The sequence below is a fragment of the Lissotriton vulgaris genome, chromosome 11 (assembly GCF_964263255.1).
Source record: "Lissotriton vulgaris chromosome 11, aLisVul1.2, whole genome shotgun sequence".
In the NCBI taxonomy this organism is placed as follows: domain Eukaryota; kingdom Metazoa; phylum Chordata; class Amphibia; order Caudata; family Salamandridae; genus Lissotriton; species Lissotriton vulgaris.
Window position 1 is genome coordinate 598,935,025 of NC_141699.1, and position 21,435 is coordinate 598,956,459.

The 21,435-nt window shown below is 45.1% G+C and overlaps 1 long non-coding RNA gene across 1 annotated transcript in view; it reads right to left on the reverse strand.

Annotated features, from left to right (window-relative positions):
• Nucleotides 1–2,739: 2,739 nt before the first annotated feature.
• Nucleotides 2,740–21,435, reverse strand: part of LOC147683207 (uncharacterized) — a 145,027-nt gene continuing 126,331 nt past the window's right edge. Inside the window, exon 2 of the long non-coding RNA XR_015300930.1 lies at nucleotides 2,740–6,113. This is a non-coding gene — a long non-coding RNA (uncharacterized LOC147683207). The remainder of the gene's footprint in view (nucleotides 6,114–21,435) is intronic.

Here is a 21,435-nt window from a genome sequence, read left to right on the forward strand (position 1 = left end):
GCCCATGTCCGTGCCCTTGACGATCTTTTGACATTTAGGAAGGCTGTTAAAACTTACATTTTCCCTAATAGCTGTTAATTCTTTTCATTCTGATCCTTTTTGTTGTTCTGTTTGTGTTGTGCTCCTTTCCAGGTGCAGCGCCGGGACGCCCCTTAGCTGGGGCAGCTGTGCGCTTAAAAAATTGAGTTAACATAACATAACATAACAAAACATAACATAACATATGGCCCAGATTTATTACGTAAGGTGATGCAAAGACAACGCAAACCCATAAGTGAGATTTACAATGCAATGCAGAGCCACCTTGTTTGGCGCTGCATGGATAGTAAATCTGGAGTAAAACTTTATAAAATAAAATAAAATCAAAGTGCAAGTCGCTGTCATACGCTACACTGCCCCCGGAAGGTGTTCCAAAGATTGAGCGTGGGTCTGCCCACGCATCCCCCCATAGTTTTTGCCTCTTTCCTAGATTTACTAACACTAGTATACCTGACAATGCACAAAAATGCTACCTTTTCCCATGCAATGCGTAACGAGGAGAAATATGTTTATTTCTCCTTGTTTTTTTCTCTTTTTATGTGTCCTGCAGTCTGAAGCACACATGGAAAGAGGAAAAAGCCTCAGAGGATTGTTTTTGTGCTGGAAGGTGTCCCTTCCTGCACAAATACAATTATGCCTGTAACGAAGGCACCCTTGCACCATGGCCCAAGGGGGCCTGCATAGTTGCTCGGCAGCCACTAGGGCACCAGTGCTTAGGGAGAGCAGGAATGCACCATATCTTAGAAGATATGGTGCATTCCTGCCCTATTGGGTGCAGTGCAGCACAGCAAGTTTGCTTGCTGCGCTGCGTCACATATTGATAAATCTTCCTCTATATTTAGACATTTCTAGAGGAGGGAGTGCAAACTTCAAACGAGGCAAACATTATGCTGTCATACTGGCCTGGGGCCTTAGGAGAAGACAGACAGAGCTATTGACTGGGACGCACACTGAGTAATCAATTTTGAAAAGAGGTTCATATATGTGTAAAGAGGAGTGCACCGCAGTAACATTTATTGTAGTTGCCTTAGGAGAAGAGATCAAAGTAGTAGTCAAAGTAAACTCTATTGTTACCTGTGGAGCCCAGCGCTCAGTATAAGTCTTTGCATTATTTATAAGTGTCCTCCTGGGTCTATGCTAGACTACTTCCAGGACATTTTTATTAGCTACGCTCTGACCTAATGCCTAGATTCCTATTTCAAGAAGTTGGTCACTCCCCTATCACACATGATGGTTACTGGGTGGAAGCAATCTAGGGACTCTCAAAGCTCCCTCCTGGAATGCTCTCCTAACGCCTTCTTGCGCCAAAGGAAATCTTCTAAAAATAAAAAAAAAACTGAAACAAATCTGTTCTAGACTGCTCAGGCCTTCTGCTCTCTGGCCAGCGCCCAGCGACATCCATTTCTGCATAGTGTGGTATATACACGTTTTAACTAAATGCCCTCAAAAACTGCTTCCCCGCTGCAATTGGCATACTTACCAACCTACTACTGGCATATGAAGCTTGTCCCTCTTCAAGGCTAGGGTAAGGCAAAAATCCTTTAGGCAGCCTTACGCATTTCTCAATGCCCCAGAAAATCTGACATTTTGCTTCTTCTCACCAACACGCTCCTGTAGAATTTGTTCCTCACTACTACGGTCCAGCTTGAAATAGCCTTTAGCCTGCTGAAGCCTACCTAGCAGTAAGTCGCTATAACATAAACCCGGTCAGCAATAGCCTTCTCCTTAAAACTAAGCCATAATTGTGTGGAACATTGGTAGTTGCCCATCCATACCCTTGGGTTCACACTGTTCTCCCTTAGCTCCATTGTGAACCCAAACTCTACTTACCCAGGATCCCTCTCTTCCGGGAACCATCCATCCCAACATGGCAACAGTTAAGACCATTTATTTTGTTTTCCATTGACGTTTATTCTCTTTTCAAAGTGTATTAACTGATTTTGTATAGCAGAAGCATAACTATCACACAGAGGAGGTTGTCTCACAACACACAATCCTTAAATTACCAATAACATAATAACATTATAAACCTCTGCGCAGAACCATATAAAAAATACAACTTAAAAAAAGTACTTTTGCTGTTTTTATAGCCTGATTGAGGAGATCAGTGACTGCAAGGCCAGCAGAAATTCTAATACTGGCTGTGTAATTCCCCTGAAAGCTGGGGTACATGGTATTTATTATAGATGAAACATATATTCCTCGAAATCCAAGATCCTCTGGAGATTGTATTTATGTATGCTATAATAGGCAGAAAGATAAGCTTAAAATGGGGCCTAGTTTCCAACTGTTCCTCACAGGGCCATGGTGATGTGATCAAATGTCTCGGCGGATTAAATTAATAAAAAGCACGTGGCTGCGTACTTGTGGCAGCCATGTATGGCACTCCAGCTGCTTCCGGTAACGACTTCCTCTGGAGTACTACATCCAGGGTAGTACTCCAAGTATACAGGCAGTCCTTGAAACCCCCCGGAATCTATTGTAGCGTTGCTTCTTCCACCTTGTGTTCATTTATTCCCTTAAAATATTCCCATGCATGAGTGTGTCCCTGATGTTTAACTTGTGGAAAAACACGCTCAGTACAGAAGTCCTGAGTTGGTTATGATGGCAAGCCGATGATAAAGACTAAAGCCCTGATTGGTTTAGAGTCCACTGCCATAGGACTGCTATATTTAATATAAAAAAATCATGACAAAGGCAGGAGGCCTGGCTCATTTATTGTGAAAAGCATCTGTTCAAGCCAAAGGGCTTTCAACAATGAACTGGTATCACATTTTGTTACACGCTGTAGACAAGCCTTGCGTTACATGAAATCGCACAGATTACCATACTAGGCAAAGGTTTTCTGACAAAACCTGGGGTTAGATTTTCAGTGTGATAATCCTTGTTGCTTTGAGAGCGGCTGTATATTGTTGTGCCAACTCTAATTGTGTACATAGTTTCGATTCTATAACTGTATGCTTGATGGTTACCAGTTTATGCATGCTTTAGTATCCATGGGTTTGTTATAGTGTCAAGTCAATAACATAGGCAATATACCTTATTGGTTTGTTGGAAAATATTATATCAGATTCCATAGATTTGGTCTGTTTGTTATGAAAATGTATGACAAAGGCAGTGGTTCTGTTTGCTTCTTGTGAAAAGCGCATGCTAAAAGCAACACGCCTTTAAAGGTGGATTGTCATTACACTGTCCTAAAACCTGTAGGCGGATATTTTGTTTTATGGAATCTAACAAATTACAGTAGTAAGAAACGACTTTGGTGCTGGTGACCCATTCAAACAAACCATGAGGATAACAGATTTGCAGTCTGATAATCCTTATTATTATATTGCTTTGACTGCTGAAATTGTGAGCTGATGGTTGCCTACTGGAAAGGCTTCTGGTCATTACAGTATGCAGTTGGTTATTGTGACAAGCCAATGATAAAGGCTATGGGCCTGATTGGTTAATTTTGGAAAAGCTTTCTCAAATCGGTTTATTGTGAAATGTTATGAGAAACGCAGTGGCCTAATTTAGTTATTATGAAATGCATAATCTCAACGCAGTAGGCCTTTGATGGTGGATCGTTACTGCACAGCATTAAAGCCTGCAAACATGTATCTTGCCCGTGTAAGAATTTTGATGCTGAATACCCCCTTTGATAAATCCTAGGGTTAGAAAAATTGCACTTTTACAATATTTTCTAGAATTTGATTACTCCCTTTGACAAACTGTGGGGTTAGAAGATTGGCACTGTTAAAATTCTTGCTAGAATCTCTTCGGGAGAACTGACAGGCTTAGTTTTCTGCCAGGATTTTGTAATAAAAACAAATCAAGAAAAATACATTCATACATACCTATAAATACATGTATATTAACATACATAAAGGGGCTTTGGGTCGGCCCTCTTCTGCCATTGGTCTGCATGAGTTCCATTTACACCCGGCTTCCAACCATAACAGCATACAGCATGGGGTAATGGGTCAGCTCACTTCAGCCATTGTTCCTCTTTCTCTGTGCCTGATAGCATTTGTCAGACAACTTCTGCACATATGCATTAAAAAAGAGTGTGCTTCATTGCCAGAACTGGTGGGTCAGTCTTTTCATTTCCATTTCCTCCTTTAAAGGGACCCTTTCAACTCCTTCCTTTCCTTCTCCCCATTTAATTTTCAGTTTTAGATCACACTAGAGTTCATCAGACAGTGTTAATGTGGGTCTTGCCTGACATGCATTTCAGCTGCAGTGTGCTGCATTGTAACATGTGACTAAATCAGGCGACCAACATGGAATGGTATTGGTTGTAGAGTATCATTGTTTTACCATTACAAGATCACAACACATTTTATCTAAATATGGCAGCTATACTGGAACTTTAAAACAACATTGCACTATGTGCAATATCATTGCAAGAAGACCACCAACTGCTATGTGTAATTGTATTCGTGATTGCAAGCATTTGCTCGCCATGTTTAGGAGGCAGTGTGTTCTCGCTTTTCTTTTTTCATTCTTTTAGTTTATCCGGCCTATGTGTCTTATTTTGTGTGTGTGTTATTATGGGTGTGTAAGTAGGTGAATGTAAGAATGCATCAGTGGTAGATGATTGGATGCATGATAGCTAGGAAGAGTGAAAGAGTGCATTTAGGATGATTTACTGAGTGCCAAAACCCACTTACCCACCCATTTACAAGATAAACATATTAGCATTGCCAGTGCTTGTTTATAATTTTTTGCTTCTTTCGTTTACCACATGTATCTTTGGCACATTTTCTATCACTGGCCACCAGCTGGCTCAGCCCCATGTTGTGAATGAAGAGGCCCTAAGGACTGTCAGCACAGACATTATATTATGCATGTGTTCACCATCAATCTTAGGGCTGGCATTTTTTACTAAAAATATATGTATAATATACTTATTTATAGGGGCTTTCAGCCAGCCCTCTTCATCCATTGGTCTACTTTTGTGTCATTCACATTTTTCTTCTGCCCACTACAGGTTACAGCATGGGGCAATAGGTAAGCCCACTTCAGCCAGTTACTATCTCCACTTTGAGTGATGGAATTCTGCCCTGTCACCACGAGCATGTCAACACTCAAAGTTGTTCCCTTAAGTGCAAGGGAATACTATTTGCTTTAGTCTGTTTTTGTTTGTGTTTTTTTTAGATTGACGAGTACTTGCAGCTTCCCCATAACAAAGCAAAGCAAGAGTTGGCAAGGCTAAAAGACAGTCAGCCAACGCTAGACATGTTGGCTGTGTTCATGACTATTTACATTTGATAGTGCAACCTTGACTGCATTTCAATATTCATATATTTGACCAAACTCACTATACAGTTGTGACATCTGCAAACACTTTAGTATTTAAAGGCCTAGCTCTAGAACAAAGCACATATTTAAGTGTTCATTGAAATATGTGGCGAGCCCAATAACTGCAAATACTAAAAACAGCGCGGTCTAAAAAGATGTGCCTTCCAAGCTGAAGGACGCTTAGAGGGCATTCTGAGTTGAGTTGGCCTGACTGGGAGCTGATGTCCAATATTCTCTGTTCCATTCCTTGGCCACGTGCAGCCCCTTCACGCCTGCCGAAGGAAGGTGCCCCAGAACACAGAGTCCCGCTGGGTGCTGCACCCATCCTTTTCCTCGGCCTCCTGCTGGGCCTCGCTGTCGTGGCATGTTACGGATGGGTAAAAGGTGGCAATCTCGTTTTCTTCGTAGGCAACAGGGCGAGAACCCTGGGAACTAAACGGCCTGTAGTGCCCATGGTTCTGAAAACAAATGGCGTAAAGGAAGGCCGCAAGGTGCAGAAGACAGACTAGGCCGAAGATCACCACCACCACAATGATATGGTACTCCCAGTGCGAGGGCTCTAGTCCGGGCATCCGCGGGGTCCATGTTAAGTTTTCTTTGGCCAAATGCCCGTTAGCCATAGGTCCAGGTGTCAGATTCATAACAGTGTTGAACAAAGTGGGGCAATGTCTTCTTCACTCTCTCCGTGGACAATCTTTCGTTCTAAGCTTGAGACTGTCAAGTAATTTTAGGTAGGGGTTATACAAATAGAAGAAAGTGTAGTTGGTGGAAACCTGCATCCTTGTACTCTGAAAAAGAAAACAGACAGTAGAATTGAGAGTTAATTGAGGTTAATTGACCAAACCATTTGTAAAGGAAGTGGTTCTACAGGAGTATTCTTTTACGTACTCTTACACACCTTTGTGGATAGGGCCAGAAGCTTTCAATTCTTTATTTGTAAAAGTGAATAAAAACACAGTTCCTTCTATGTGTACACATTGTATATGAATATTACCATTGTATTTCAATTATAGAAGTTCTGGGGCCAAGTCACAAAGCCTGGCATATAACAGTACATAAAAGGGTACTACTGGAGTACTATTTACATACTCCCCAATGCCCTTGTGAATGGACCATCACACTTGTTCATGATGTTTTTATTTTATTTAAATAGCAAAAAGATTCCATTGGAAAGGATTGAAGCTGCTTTATACAACAATCCTGCAACATCACATACAGGTAACGTCTGGTATACATGGCCTGGCAAGATGGGTGAGTAAAAGGGTGAATGGATGGATGGATGCGTGAGTGAGTGAAAGGCTAAACGGATGGATGGATGTGTGACTGAAAACATGGATCAATAGATGCATGGATGAATGAGCGAAAGGGTGGATGAGTGAAAAGGAGGAAGGATGGATGGATGAGGGAAAAGGTGAATGGATGGATGAGTGAAAAGGAGGAAGGATGGATGAATGAGTGAGTAAAAGTATGGGCAGAAAGGGAATGTGATAATGTGTGCTCTCTTTTCTATATTACTTGCCTATTCCTTTAAGGCCATGGAACCTATGTTCTGTATTCTTGATTAGAACGTTGTTACTTGTGCTGGTTTAGTTGACCAGCGTCCGTTAGTGGCTGAGGTTAATAAAACTCACTTACCGGCTTTATGATGTCCAGTTTGTTTATTTAACGTGAAAGATACCACATTCATTTGGCGACGATTGGAGAAGTAACCTCAACACGACGAAGAACTGAACTTCACCTCTCTTCCAGCGGCAGATCGGAAAAGAAGAGAAGCGTTGACTTCAAAGCGGCTGAAAACGAAAGGAGATCTGTTCTCTCCTTGTGAAGGTTACGGTGGGGAGAACGGAGGGAGGTTAAACAAAACTTAGATGAAATTACGGGAGAAATTGAATACTGGAAAGCAATTGAGAGCTTTACGCGTGAGCTGTGCTCGTGAAATGAGATTGTTGTTTGCAGACGTAAGGGAAAATGCTGCGTTTCAGCTGAACGTCTCAAACGTTGCGTTCCAGCCAACAATACGTGCGTGTGAGGTAATTGAAAACGTCATCAAACGTTGCGGCTCAAGAAGGAATGTGTGTGTTCCAGTCTACAATTGATGCGCGTTTAGTTAATTGAAGACTGCCCGTCAGTGTTCGAGAGTCTGCGCATAAAGTAACAAAGACTTACTTTACTATGACAAATTCAGTTACAAAGTCAAAAGAAGAGAAATATGCTTTGTGACATATTGAAGAACTTAATAAAGGAAAATACACGAGTAATTGGGAATCTGCATTGTGACTCTCCTGGCTATTTTATATGGTAAAAAAAGTCAGAACAAGTAGAATAAACACTAAAAAAAAGTTCCTACATTCTGTCTTGGAGATATAGGTAATAAATTCAAAGAATTGAATTGAAGAAGTGATAAAAAAAAGGCTTATAGAAGTTAATGGTCTAAGGAAGATAAAAAAAAGATAATATAAATAATAATAATAAAAATGCAGAATGTAACACAACCAGCCTTTTTCTTAACGAGCCCCGGTGAACCAAATGTTAAGTGGAAAAATGGAAAAAAATATTTGCTAACTATGCAAGAGTATGTGGGACGAATTTAAGCGCAGAAAGGAAGCATTCATTACTTCTACATTGTCTGGGTGGAGAAGGACAGGATGTTTTGGAACATTTGCCAGATTTAACTGCAGCTGAGCAAAGAAACTTAAATGAGTATGAGATTGCAATTCTTCAACTGGATCGACATTATTTACCAAGACTCAGCACTATAATGGAGAGGTATCACTTCGGATTAAGAGAGCAAAAAAAAGATGAAACAGTGGAAGAATATGTATCATCTCTCAGGAAGTTAGCGTCTTCGTTCAATTTTGGTCAGACTTTGGATGAAAGAATTCGTGATCAGTTTGTTTTGAGGTGTGCGCATGATGATATTAGGAAAGAGCTTTGGCTGAAAGATGAGCTTCCTCTGGAAGAAGTATTGGTCATTGCAAAACAAGTAGAACACATGACTAAGTGTGTTAGTGAATTAAAGAAGGAGAAAGAGAAACCATCTTGTGCTGACTCAAAAGAAGAAACTAAAGTAGAGGAGGTTGTATATCAGATTAAGAAACAGGAGGGTACAGGAGTACAGGAGAAGCAAAATGTTTTTCCTAATACCTCAAATGCCAGTCAGAGTAACAGGTTTACATGTTTTAGGTGTGGACAATTTAGTCATTTAGCTAATACATCGATATGTCCTGCCTTAAAAGCTTTGTGTAATTTGTGTGATAAAAGAGGGCATTATGCTAAATTTTGTAGAACGAAAATGTATAAAGGTGATATTTCTAAAAAAAAATGGTCACAACCTCAGGTAAGATCTGTCTGTTTTTAGGTGAGTTGTAAAAAGACAGATCATCCCTCTCATCTAGTTAGTGTAGAAAATTTGTTGATAAATTTTAAATTTGACTCTTGTTCTAAAATAACGATGATTGATGAGAAGTTATTTAATGAAATGTTTTGGAAGAAAGTAAAATTGATGAGATGTGATATCTCCCCGTTGGGTTATGGAGAGAAACCAATTAGAATGCTAGGCTATTTTATGGCTGTAATAGAATTGGGAAGCCGCATTATTGTTGGAAAAATATATGTAGCTAAAAAGGTGATGCATTGTTGGGGTGGCAACATCAACGTCAACTTGGGGTAAAACTTGATCCTAATGCTTCACCACAAGTACAGATTCAGGAAGGGAATGATACTGTGCAGGTCAAGAACAATGATGATTTGTCCAATATCTTATCGGAACAGTTTCCAAATGTGTTTAAAGAGAGTTTGGGGTGTTTGCGGGGCTACAAACATCATATCAGGTTAAAAGAAAATGCTGTTCCTGTTGTGGCAAAAGTGATGAGGATTCCTTTAATGGAACAAGTGAAAGTCCAAAAGGAAATTGAGAAACTTGTAAAGAATGATATTATAGAGTCAGTTGAGGTCACAGAATGGCTAGCTTCGTTGTGATCGCTAAGAAACCGACAGGAGAAATTCGTCTATGCATAGACTTGAGGTCTTTAAATAGAGAGGTTGTGGTGGATAGATTTCCTCTGCCAAACATTGATGAGATGGTTGGGACTTTGGAAGGTGCAAGATATTTCACTACTCTTGATTTAGCTTCCGCTTACCATCAGGTGGAACTAGATGAGTCCTCTCAAGATCTAACCGCCTTCATTACACCCATGGGCACTTTTAAGTTTAAGAGGATGCCCTTTGGCCTTGTATCTGCGGCCTCAGTTTTTCAAAGAATTATGTCTAAAATTTTGAAGGGGTTGGTAGGTGTTAAATGTTATCAAGATGATATATTGATTTATGGTAACAATGTTCAGGAACATGATAGACGAGTGTGTGCTGTGCTGAAACGTTTCAATGAGGCGGGCATGTCTCTTAAAAAAAGTAAGTGTAAGTTTAGGGTAGAAGAGGCTAATTATTTAGGACATCGTATTACCGGTGAAGGTGTTTTTCCAAAGAAAGATTTGGTTGAATCTATTGGCAAGGTCAAAGAACCACTTAATAAGGATGAGTTACTTTCTTTTCTTGGAATGGTTGAATTCTATGGGAAGTTTATTACTAATTTTGCAGACAAGACACATAATTTGAGGAAGTTGACAGCCAAGAATGTAGTTTTTGATTGGTCCTCTGAGTGCAAGAATGAATTTGTGAGTATCAAGAATGAGTTAAACAAAGCTCCCTCTCTTCATGCGTTTGTTCCTGGTCTTCCTACATTTTTGTTTACTGATGCAAGTGACAAAGGTCTCGGTGCAGTTCTTGTTCAGAAGAAGGATGGAAAAGATTCTCTTATTTGTTGTTCATCAAGATGTCTTAAAGGATCGGAATTAAATTACTCTGTGATAGAGAAAGAATCTCTTGCAATTTTTTGGGTGTTGAGAAAGTTTAGAAATTTGACTTGGGGTTCTAAAGTGTGTATTCTATCAGATCACAAGCCTTTAGGAGAGGTTTTCTTGAAGAAAGGATTAGATGCTATATCTTCAAGGATCAGAAGATGGGTTGTTTCCCTACAGGAATTTGATTTTGAAGTACAGTATATCCAGGAGTGGCAAATAAGTCAGCTGATTGTTTATCAAGATTGGTTGATACAGAGAATTTAAATGAAGAATACATGAACAAGGTGGATGAGTATATCAATGTGTGTGAGGTCACTGAGGGAGCTGTAAATGAGTGTGAGTGGATGAAAGAGTTGGAGAAAGATGAAGAGATCTGTAGAGTTATTTCTTCTTTGAAGGGTAATTCTCGTTTAGAAAAGCCGCGGTCGTTAGTCTCTGGAGATCTTTCTGTTTCTGAAGGTTTATTAACTCGTGGTACAAAACTTGTTCCTCCTTTTGGAATTAGAAAAAAATTGTTGTCACACGCTCATTGTGGTCATTTGGGAATAGTGAAAACGAAGGAGATTCTACGTATGCAATTTTGGTGGCCAGGAATGGATTTGGAGATTGAGAGGTTAGCTAGGGATTGTGTGGAATGCTTTGCGAGCGACAACATTTTAAAGACTAAACAAATGCCTATGGTTAATAGAGTGTTGCCTAGTCACCCTTGGGATGAGGTTGCAATAGACATCTTGGGACCTCTGTCTGGAGTTTCAGATACTCCGTATTTGATCGTACTAATTGACTTATATTCTAGGTGGATTGAAGTAAGTGCTGTTAGAGAGATCACCTCTGAATCAGTCATCAAGTTTTTAGAAGGTGTTTTCAACAAAGAAAGCTTTCCTAATAGCTTGTTATCTGATAATGGACCACAATTCTGTTCAAGTGTGTTTACTGAATACTTAAAAAAATGTGGTATTGTATATAAAAGGTGTTCTTTATATCACCCTGAAACAAATGGTGCCATAGAAAGAGTCAACAAGACTCTTAAGGAGTCAATACAATTGGCAAGGTCTTCTGGTTTGAACTGGAAGACAACTCTTCAGGACAGGATTAATGTTTATAGAGTTGCTCCTCATTCATCTACTGGGAGGTCTCCGTTTGAATTATTCAAGGGGAGGGTTCCTAATACTTTGTGGTGTCCAGGGTGGATGAAAAGAAATAAAGGTCTGGTGGATAATGAAATAGGTGAATGGAGAAACAAAGAGTTAGACAAACAAATTGCTAGAAAAGAATATTTTGATAACAGAAAATGTGTAAAATATCAGGAGGTCAAAGTGGGTGATTTAGTAAAAATTAAGACACCTGTTGGACGCAAGCCATGGTCTAAATACACTGATGTCAGACCTGTCATAAAGGTTTTTAGGAATGCAATTAAGACGAAAGATGGGAGGATATGGAATAAGAGTTGTGTGGTAGTGGCCACTTCTAAATTATCTAATCCTGGTGTGTGTGTGCATGACAACGGTTCAAGTAGTAAATTTCACCACAATAACAACAGTTCTGGTAATGGGTCCAACATGTTGTTAACATATAAAAGGAGTCAAAGAGCACATAGGGCTCCTGTCTACTTGAAGAATTATGTTTAATTTTTATTGTAAAGTTTTATTGCATGAAAATTGTTCTTATTTATGGTACATTTATTCTTTTGTCATCTTTCTTCTATTTCTGTTTTGTTAGGAAGGAAGATATGTGATAATGTGTGCTCTCTTTTCTATATTACTTGCCTATTCCTTTAAGGCCATGGAACCTATGTTCTGTATTCTTGATTAGAACGTTGTTACTTGTGCTGGTTCAGTTGACCAGCGTCCGTTAGTGGCTGAGGTTAATAAAACCCACTTACCGGCTTTATGATGTCCAGTTTGTTTATTTAACGTGAAAGATACCACAAATAGATGTACCAGCTTCTGAAGCTGTTTTCTACAAATCCCTCTTGGACTGCAGCCCCCCCTCTCACCCACCTACACGTACCGCTTTTACAGCTCATAAAGGGCTGAAGGAGTAAGGGTTGCTTGTCTTCTAAGAGTGTTCAAACTACCGGGGAACTAAACTGTGGGACAGCGGGTGTCCTCAGTGCCTCTTTAAGGGCAGGAGGGCAGGACAAACTTGCAGAATGTGTCCCCTTGCAACTGGGTCCATAAGAGGGCCCCATCCCATAGTTATCACCACCCTACACCATGTCTACGAGGCCCAAAGGAGGAGTTGCCCCTCCCGTGGGGACAACTGTAATGAAACACCTCTCTTTTAATTTGATGGGGTTGGGTCACAAGAGGACTGCAGTGCCGTGGTGTGGCTGTGTCGTTCTGGTATGGGCCACATGTTGGTGGGCTGTGTGCGTGGCCATGGGCAGCTGCCCACACTGCCCATGCCTAGCGCTGGCCCTGTTAACTGCTTCAGACACCGGAGAGCGCGTCTGCAATACAATCTCACTATTGCATCACAATGAAATTTCGACTAACCTTTTTAGGCTCGAGCCTAGAGCCAGCACGCATACGCTGCTTTGCGAGCCTTATTGTAAAGAAATAGGTAAATAGAAGCTCTGCCCAATCTCCTTCCATATTTGTGATTGGCTTGTGTTATTGTATGTCCTAAATGCTAGCTTCTTATTTGTTGATAGGCTTGTTAGTCCCTCCTTAGTACCGTCTCCTCTTCATTCTTCACCTCCTATGGCGACTGGCCCCTTTACTTCGAGTGTTACACAGTACTGTTATTTAGACTGTGAGCACTATTTTCGTTAATGAGGTTCTCCTACTGCAGGCACGAAGTGGTTTGGTGCCTTCTTCCCCCGCCCTTCCTCCCATTGTCCGTGCCTTCTTCCCCCTGTCCGCCCTCACTCCCATTGTCCGTGCCTTCTCTCCCGTTGTCTGTGCCTTCTCACCCCAACCCCACCCTCCCGTTGTCCGTGCCTTCAAAAAGCCCCCTGCCTGCCCCCCTCCCTCCCTCCCTGTTGTCCGTGCCTTCTCACACCCATCCTTCCTCCCGTTGTCGTGATACCAATCATTTGCAATGCAATAGGTCTTGCGTAAATGTGAGATCTATTGCATTGTAAATGCTTGTTCTTTTTACTCTCTCCTCAATTTTTATTTTTGTTTCCTGCTTGTGTCTTTAATACCTGTTTTTTTAGGGCATTTACGAACCATGTGCAGCTGTAGCTGCGGCGCTGCAGGGGCTGTGTATGCAGGTGCACTGTTCTTCAAAGGACCGCATGCCTGTGTTGTACAAATTGGAGTTTTGGTACATTTCATTGTAATTTGTGGCACATTGACTAACTGCAACGTGTGAGGCTCCGGTGCTGTGTATGCAGACTCGCCGGGCTTTGAAAGGGGCACGCCTGTATATGTAATTAGTGCCAACATCGGCCCATACCCTAGCCTGCTCACAACAATTCTCATAATAACAGACACAACACATTGTTTTGGTGGCGAAAGTTGTTGCAGCTTTATTTGCATAACATTATGCCAACATGTTGGGTTATATTACGGGCGATCCATGGTCAGGCAGCCCCTCGCCACCTGCCCATCTGATGAGCCATAAACCCCAGTGGTGTTAACCGTGGGGGGTGTTGTCAATTTGGGGAAAGGGCTAGCCCCTCCCCCGGCAAACCTCCAGTCCACCCCTTACTCACGCCCCTCCCCACTACGGGGGGCGGAGCGTTGCAGGCAACCCCCGGTTGCTCAGGTCCACAACCGCCAATAGGACTAACGGGGCGCTGTCGCTCCTCCAGGATCCCATGCGAGGACCTCCCTGGGGGATAATTGGCTTTCGCACCTTTACTGTGCTCCTGTAGAGGGTACCTTTCTGTACCTTCCAGCGTTTGGATCGCCTTGAAACTCCGCCTGCAACACAAAGCAAATAGTATTAGATGAAGCACCCCCCCCCCCCCGCTGCTCGACCGCCGGTTTGCGGTAGGGAGAGAAAACAGCTTTCGGGCAGCACTGCACGGCGGGGAGAAGGGGGGACCGTCCACGTTGCCAACCAGGAACCAAAGAGGGCGCCAGGTAAATGACCCCCGTTTATATACCTTTCCCCCCTTCCCCGGTCTCTGACACTAGACCGCTCCTGTGGTCTGTGCCATCATGTGGCACTAAGGGTGGCCGCCCTCTTAGGTGGCCCCCTTCGGAGGCCCGGGGCAGCCTGGCAGTTTACCTATGGCTTCCTGCTGCTGCATTCCCTTGCAGCTGTAGCTGTGGAGATGCAGGGGCCGTATATGTGGGGGTACCGGTCTTCAAAGGGCCGTGCTCCTGTGTTGGATAAATTGGAGTTTTAGTAAATTTTATTTGCTCACTTTTAAATATTCGTGGCACATTCACTAACCGTGCCGTATGTAGATGTAGCTGGCGCGCTGTGTATGCACACTCACTGGGCTTGCAAGGAGCACGGCTATGTATATAATGTTTAACAAAGGCTTCTTGCTGCTGCATTCCAAGTGGAGTGGTTTGAAGCTGGCACAGCCGCGGTGGAGTACTGGCCTTTAACCCCTCCCATGCTGGTGACGAACCCCAGCCGTCACGCCCCGCGGTGGGCGTGTGCTGATGACAGCTGGGGTTCGTCATGGCCCGCCATGTTCTTTTGTTTACCGCACAGCGGTAAAATTGCGGCCGCAGCGAAAGGGTTAAAGGTACGCTCTTCTGTTGTATCAAGTGTGCGTTGGTATGTTTTGTACGTTGTCAGGCTAGAGGATTGTAGTTCCACCAGGCAGATTATGGGAAGTGTAGACCAACTGTGGCCATGCTTTCCACAGCTCACAAGGCGGCGAGCTGGGGGCTCTTTTCAAGAAGAGAGCCCCTCCCTTCACAAGGACTGCAATAAATTGAGTCTCTCACCTAGAGTCTACTCGGTCCTCACGTCCCTGATCAGAGGTTTATGCGTAGCACCCTGTCAGATGAAGGGCTGCACATGTGTCCACACCGAGCTTCTCCTGTTTCAAGCACATGGCCGTGGGCTCTGCACGTTTCTTGTTTATGCTAGAACTCTCAGCATAGAAAACATAAAAAACACACTTAGCTTGCTCTTTTCCCATTTATGTCTGCGTTATAGATATATCCTCAAACCTTTATATGGAGGTGGCCCCCCCACGGGGTCAATCAAACCATCAGAAGGATCTCACTTAAGGGTTAATGTTCATTTATCAAGTGTCAGATCAGATTACTGAGTGCCTTCACTTTCCAATACTGCATAGAATCACTTATGAAACTGTGAGAAGTTGGCCTGATATGTGATGTCCACTATTCTAGTGGTCAACCTGTATCAGTCCAAACAACCCTTATGGTGATGGTTGTAAAGTCAACCTTATAGACCAGCTATCCTAGTGGTAGAATGGACAAAGCAGTCTTAGGCTAATACTGCAGAGAGCATGTGAAGCCAATTGTTTTACCAATAATAACCCCTTGAATATCAAATGAAATGACACCACACAAGGTATATCTCAAATATATATGTATTTATTACTAACACAACCCCTCTGCACCCTTTATGAGGTCAGAGTTCGAGATACAGCACAAGTGGCTCAATAAGCATACTATAAGTTGCACAAATACAATTCTGCCCTAGGGGCCTCACGAACCATATACTAAGTAAGTGGTGTAAGAACCACTTCAGAACAGGTGAATAGGCCTAGGGCCTATGGAATCGCCGGGACTACACTGAACAACCACAGGTTAGGAAGTTGGAGTCTCACAGGATGCGTGTGCAGTGTCTAAACACACACGCGGGTTCTCATAGACTTTCAATGGAAACGTAAAGTTAAGAAAGTAGTTTATTTCGGACACTTCCAGGTGGACTACGGGAAAACCCAGTTAAAGTAGGACACTTGGATAGTTATTACCCACCGGAGTACTCGAGTCACCTCACCCAGGGAAGCCGGGTGCATAGGTGTTCTATCGTGTCGGGTTTCGTCGTTGAATCCTATGGAGAACTGCACAAAGATGCTGCAGGCGACCAGGAGGATGATGTCCGGTTGGATCCAAAGGTGGATCGAAGCAGTGAAGAACCTGAAAGCAGAGGGGACAGAGTCTGGGTCACTAGCCAGTGACCAGGAAGGAACCAGGAAGGAACGAGGCGATTTCGAGCTGCAAACAGGTGAAGAAGTGAAGCTTGTCTCTGCAGCCACGTGGACCAGGAGGCGTCGAGGACAACCAGGAGCTGGATACGGACTGTCCCACAAAGGATCTCGCTGTTTGCAGTGCCGGCTTCCAGATTGGAGTCAACAAGCCTTGGAAAAGGCAACCCATGCAGGTAGGGAAGATCGGCTTCTGTTCAGACCAGCAAGGTCTGGGGAGGTTCCCCTTTACAGGAAAGCAGGAGCAAGCCCGGAGCAACCAGGCAAGCAGTGTTGTTTTGTAAAGATGTCTTTAGGAGGGCCACTAGCCAGCGGGCTAGCAACCGCAAAGATGCATCAAGGGGAAATGCAAGAGCAGGCCCCACGCAGCACTCGTGGAGTGTGGAGGGCTGAGCTTCGGTGCACTTACGGCTCGGGGTTGGGCTTCTCAAGTCCCAATGGACAACTTCGAGGACGCCTCAGAAGCTGCACAGTTAGCAAAAAGCAGGTACTACAGGTAGTCCGGTCCCACGTCTCTCGTGTACGCCACGGGTCTCAGCTTTGCTGTGGATGTGGGTCAGGGTCAGAGTAGTCTGGAAGTCAAGAGGCTGCGTCGCTAAGTCTTCGGGCTCCAGCGATGCGTCAACAAAGCAAACTGGCAAGTCACTGATGGTGCCTGTTTGCACAGGGTGGTCACTCCTTGACCACAAGGGAGATTCTTCAGTCTTCTAGTTGCAGTAGAATGTCAAAGGTCCAGAGTTTCATTAAAGAGTTTCTGTTCAGGATAATCTAATGTCTCTAGACACAGCTCCTAACTTTATACTGATCTAAGGGGCTGGATTACCTGCTAGGTACCTCCTATGAGTGGAACCTGGGAAGGGGGTGGTTACACCCCTTTCCCTTTGTCCAGTTTCGCGCCAGAGCTGGGGCTGGAGTGCCCCAGTAACTGGTTTGAACCGGCTATGCATGGAACACCTTGTGTGCCCCAGGCAGTGTCTCATTTCTTTCAACCCACCCTGCCCCAATACACTATAGCCTGTCTGGGGAGGTGCTCGCACACCCCAAGGCAGGAAACCTATTGTTGAGGCCTCCCCTGATAGAATGTCGTCCAGCAGCAGGAGGTCAGACTCGTGTCTGTGGCAGCAGCATCCATTTTGTGATGCTGAGGCTCTGTTTAACTTTAACCGGGTAAAGCTACAACTACATGTCTTCTCCCTCTAGAAGGGTGGGATGCTACCCCCGCTGCCAGGACTGGCGGGGGGGGTAGTATTTCAGGTTTAAAGTATTTTATTAAGTACAGTGGTACAGCAATGAAGGCTTAAGTGTAAAAAGCAATTAAAAAAAACAATTACTGACAAAATAAATCAACGCTTCCTCCAGGGCTCGCCGCTACCTATAGAGTTCAATAGTCCCAGCCTTGTCAAAGCCACCCCGGGTGGCTGGTCCGTGTATTATACTCAAGCGTCGGACTGTGTGCAAATAACAACCCAGCTGTACCACTCTTTCAACAGAACAAACCATCCCAACAACCCCCTTGACCACCCCACTCCCCTTCCCACCCCCCCTCTGTCCGGTGCTGCACCAAGTAGAACGCAGACACTCGCATCTCCCATCCGTACGTGCTCCCATTTCCGGTGTGCGGTTCTTTTTTTTTTTTTTTTTGCGCATGAATCAGCCCCGAAGGGGTATCTCCGCGCGTAGCTTCTGTATGAATAGGACATGCTTTATTGAGGGGATGACAGAAAGGCAAAGGAAAAAGAAAAATGAGTCTTGTGTGAACAGGTATGTTTTAGTTTTTTCCTAAAGGAAAAGAGCTTAGAGATTTGTCTCATCTGAGGTGGAAGGGAATTCCACAGCAAGGGGCCTTTAAGAGAGGGTGCTCGGCCACCCTGTCTCGCTCTGGTAACTTTGGGTACATGCAGCAACATAATGTTGCTGGATCGCAGAGCACGTCCGGGAGAGTAGGGAAAAAAAATATCTTTTAGGTATTTGGGACCAGACCCATAGATGCACTTGTGCATAATGCAACAGAGTTTGAAATTTACCCGTTGTTGCACTGGAAGCCAGTGAAGATGGGAAAGGAGAGGGCGGGATGGAGTACGGGGGGGGGCATTCAGGATGAGTCTTGCGCGCTTAACCCTTCATTCTGACCTTTCACTGTATGGGGGGTGTAAGCCTCAATAGCCTCAGGTATCTCGGGCAGGTAAGCTCCTTGAATTCGGCTGCCAGTAGCGTATGGAAGGGTAGCCACAGCTCTTGGAATTGATCTATGTCCCCAGCCAGTGTAAGTGATATTTTTTCCATTCCCAGAACATGCCACAGCCTATGTAGCCAACCCGTGATGGAGGGGATGGTGGGTGTACGCCAGTGTATTAAAATGTTTTGTATCGCCGAGCCCAGCGCAATAGCAATGTGCCTCCCCCTCCGAGATTTCAGTGGGTACATTAGGTCATTGGGGAGTCCCAGCAGAGTATAGGCCGGGAAGCGGGGCAACTCTATACCGAAACATGCATCTATCTCATTGATCACCTCCGTCCAATAATCCTGTAGCAGTGGGCAGTCCCATAAAATATGTGTCAGTGTGCCAACATGCCCGCAAGTACGCCAACATACAGTGTCTAGGAGCCTGTTCATTTCGTGGAGGCGCTCCGGAGTGTGGTACCAATACGTAGAGACCTTGGTGAAGGTTTCTGTGAGCCCTACATGATATGCGGAATGTCGTGCTCTGTACGAGATTTGCTCCCACTCCTTGTGGCTGAGTATCCTCCCCAGTTCTCTGTTCCACCTCTCTCTTCCAGGGTTATAAAAATGAAAGGGCGGTGGTTGCAGCATTTTATACAGATCAGATATCAGTTTGGCGTCCGCCGTACGCGTCGCTAGCCACCTCTCGTAAGGCAACAGGTTCCTATCTGCCGATTCCCGCACCTGCGGCTGCAGGGCCCAGTGTCGAACCTGCCAGTACCTCATCCTGTCTGCCTCCGTCAGCTGGTAAGCCTCTTTGAGAGCCTCGAAGGGGAGGACCCCGTCCCCACCATATACATGAAAGAGCGCTCTACAACCCTTCCCCCGCCAGTGTGTATAGGCTCCCGGTTCCGTCCCCGGAGTGAAGTCCGGGTTGTCCACAATGGGCGTGAACGGGGAAGGGAACGTGGTGAGGCCAAAAGGTGTGTTAGTGGCGTCCCAAATCCTCAGCGGGACCCTCGTGATTTAGGATGCATAAAGGTTCGGGTACGGTGCGGTCTACGCAGGAACGGTATTTCTTGCAGGGGCCGGCCCGCCACCGCCTGATCCTGGAAAAGCCAGTGCTTGTCTGACTCCCACCTGCTCCACTCCACCAGGTACCTTAGCTGTGACGCCTGGAAATACTTTTGAAGATCAGGGACCCCCAGTCCACCTGCCTCCGGCGGCAGAGTCGTCAATGCCTTTCTCATTCGGGGTTTGCGGCCCTGCCAAACAAATCGAGACAGATCAGTCTGCATCTGCCGTATCCAGCCCCGAGGGGGCTGTAGCGGAAGCGCCCGAAATAAGTACAGAATCTGGGGTAAGACTGTCATCTTAATCGCCGCTATTCTGCCTAGCCAGGATATCGTCCCCTTACCCCACCTCCCCAGCTCCTCTTTAACTTTCTTGGTCAGCCCCTCATAATTAGCCGCCACCATCGCCTGTAACGTGGGAGCTAGTAGGATACCCAGGTATGGTACGTGGTGCCTTGACCATTGAAGCGGGAAACGCCGCTGCAGGTCTTGTCTCGTCGCAGGCGTCAGGGAGACGTCCAATGCTGTAGATTTCCCCACATTCATTCGAAACCCAGCCGCTCTCGCGAAGGCGTCGAGTTCCTCCATACATGCGGGTAAGGCCCGCCTCGGGTCCTCTAGCGTGAATATCACATCGTCCGCATATAGGCTGACCGTGTGAGTATACCCGCCCATCCGCACCCCGATCACGTCCGGATTCTGCCGCACTCTCTGGGCAAAGGGCTCCATGTAGAGAGCAAAAAGAAGAGGGGATAATGGGCACCCCTGCCTCGTGCCACGTTCAATATTAAAGCACCTCGATCCGCAGCCATTGGCACATACCGTAGCCGACGGGAACTGGTAACAATTAAACACCATGTTCCTGAATTTCTCCCCTATGCCCATCCGCGCCATCACCCGCTCCAGATACGGCCAGTGCACCCGATCGAACGCCTTTTCGGCGTCGACCGAAAGTAGCATCCTCTCCCCTGGGATCCGTGAGGCTTTCTCCAGTACATGCACTATCCTCTTAGTATTATCCACTGTCTGCCTGCCAGGTACAAAGCCGGATTGGTCCTGTTCAATCAGTCCAGGGAGATACTGCACTAACCTCGCAGCCAGGATCCCCGTATATATTTTAAGATCGACATTTAGAAGGGAGATTGGTCTATACGAGCTGCACTGAGTCCTGTCCTTCCCCGGTTTAGGTATAACCGAGACAGTCGCCCGCAGGAGATCTGGCGGGATGGTACCAGGGCAAGCAAAGGAATTAAACAGCTTGGTCAGTATGGGTGCCAAGATCGTGCAGAACGTTCTGTAGAAAAGGGAGGTGTAGCCGTCCGGTCCCGGGGCCTTCCCGAGTTTTAGCCTGGAGATTGCCGTAACAACCTCCTCAATCCGAATCTCACGTTCCAGGTAATCGGCCTGCACCGGAGCCAGGGACTGGAGATCCACCGAGTCCAGATACTCATCGGGCTCACCTATCACCGAGTCGTCCCCCGCGTAAAGCTCAGAGTAGAATTGGCGAAAACTCTCAGCTATGTCAATGTCGTCGGTGACTGATAGTCCCCCTGCCACCGCTATTTCCTTTACTCGGCGGCTCTGGTGCGCAACTCTGAGCTTGGCAGCCAGTAATCGGCCACAGCGATCCCCCCCTGTATAGTATGCGTGTTTTAGACGCAGTGCCGCATACTCAGCCCTGTCCAAGTCCAAAGCTGAAAGGAGTTTCCTCGCCGTTTTCAGCTGTTTCCAAATTCTGGGGGCCCCAGTGCGACGATGTACTTGCTCCAGTTCCCTAACCTTCTGCGTGAGCTCCTCCCGCTTAACCCTCCTCTCCCTGTTTTCGGCTGACAAAATTGCTATAAAGTCACCCCGCAAGACCGCTTTGAGTGCCCCCCATTGGGTCGCTAAGTTGGTGTCGGGGTTGGAGTTATGCAGCTGAAAT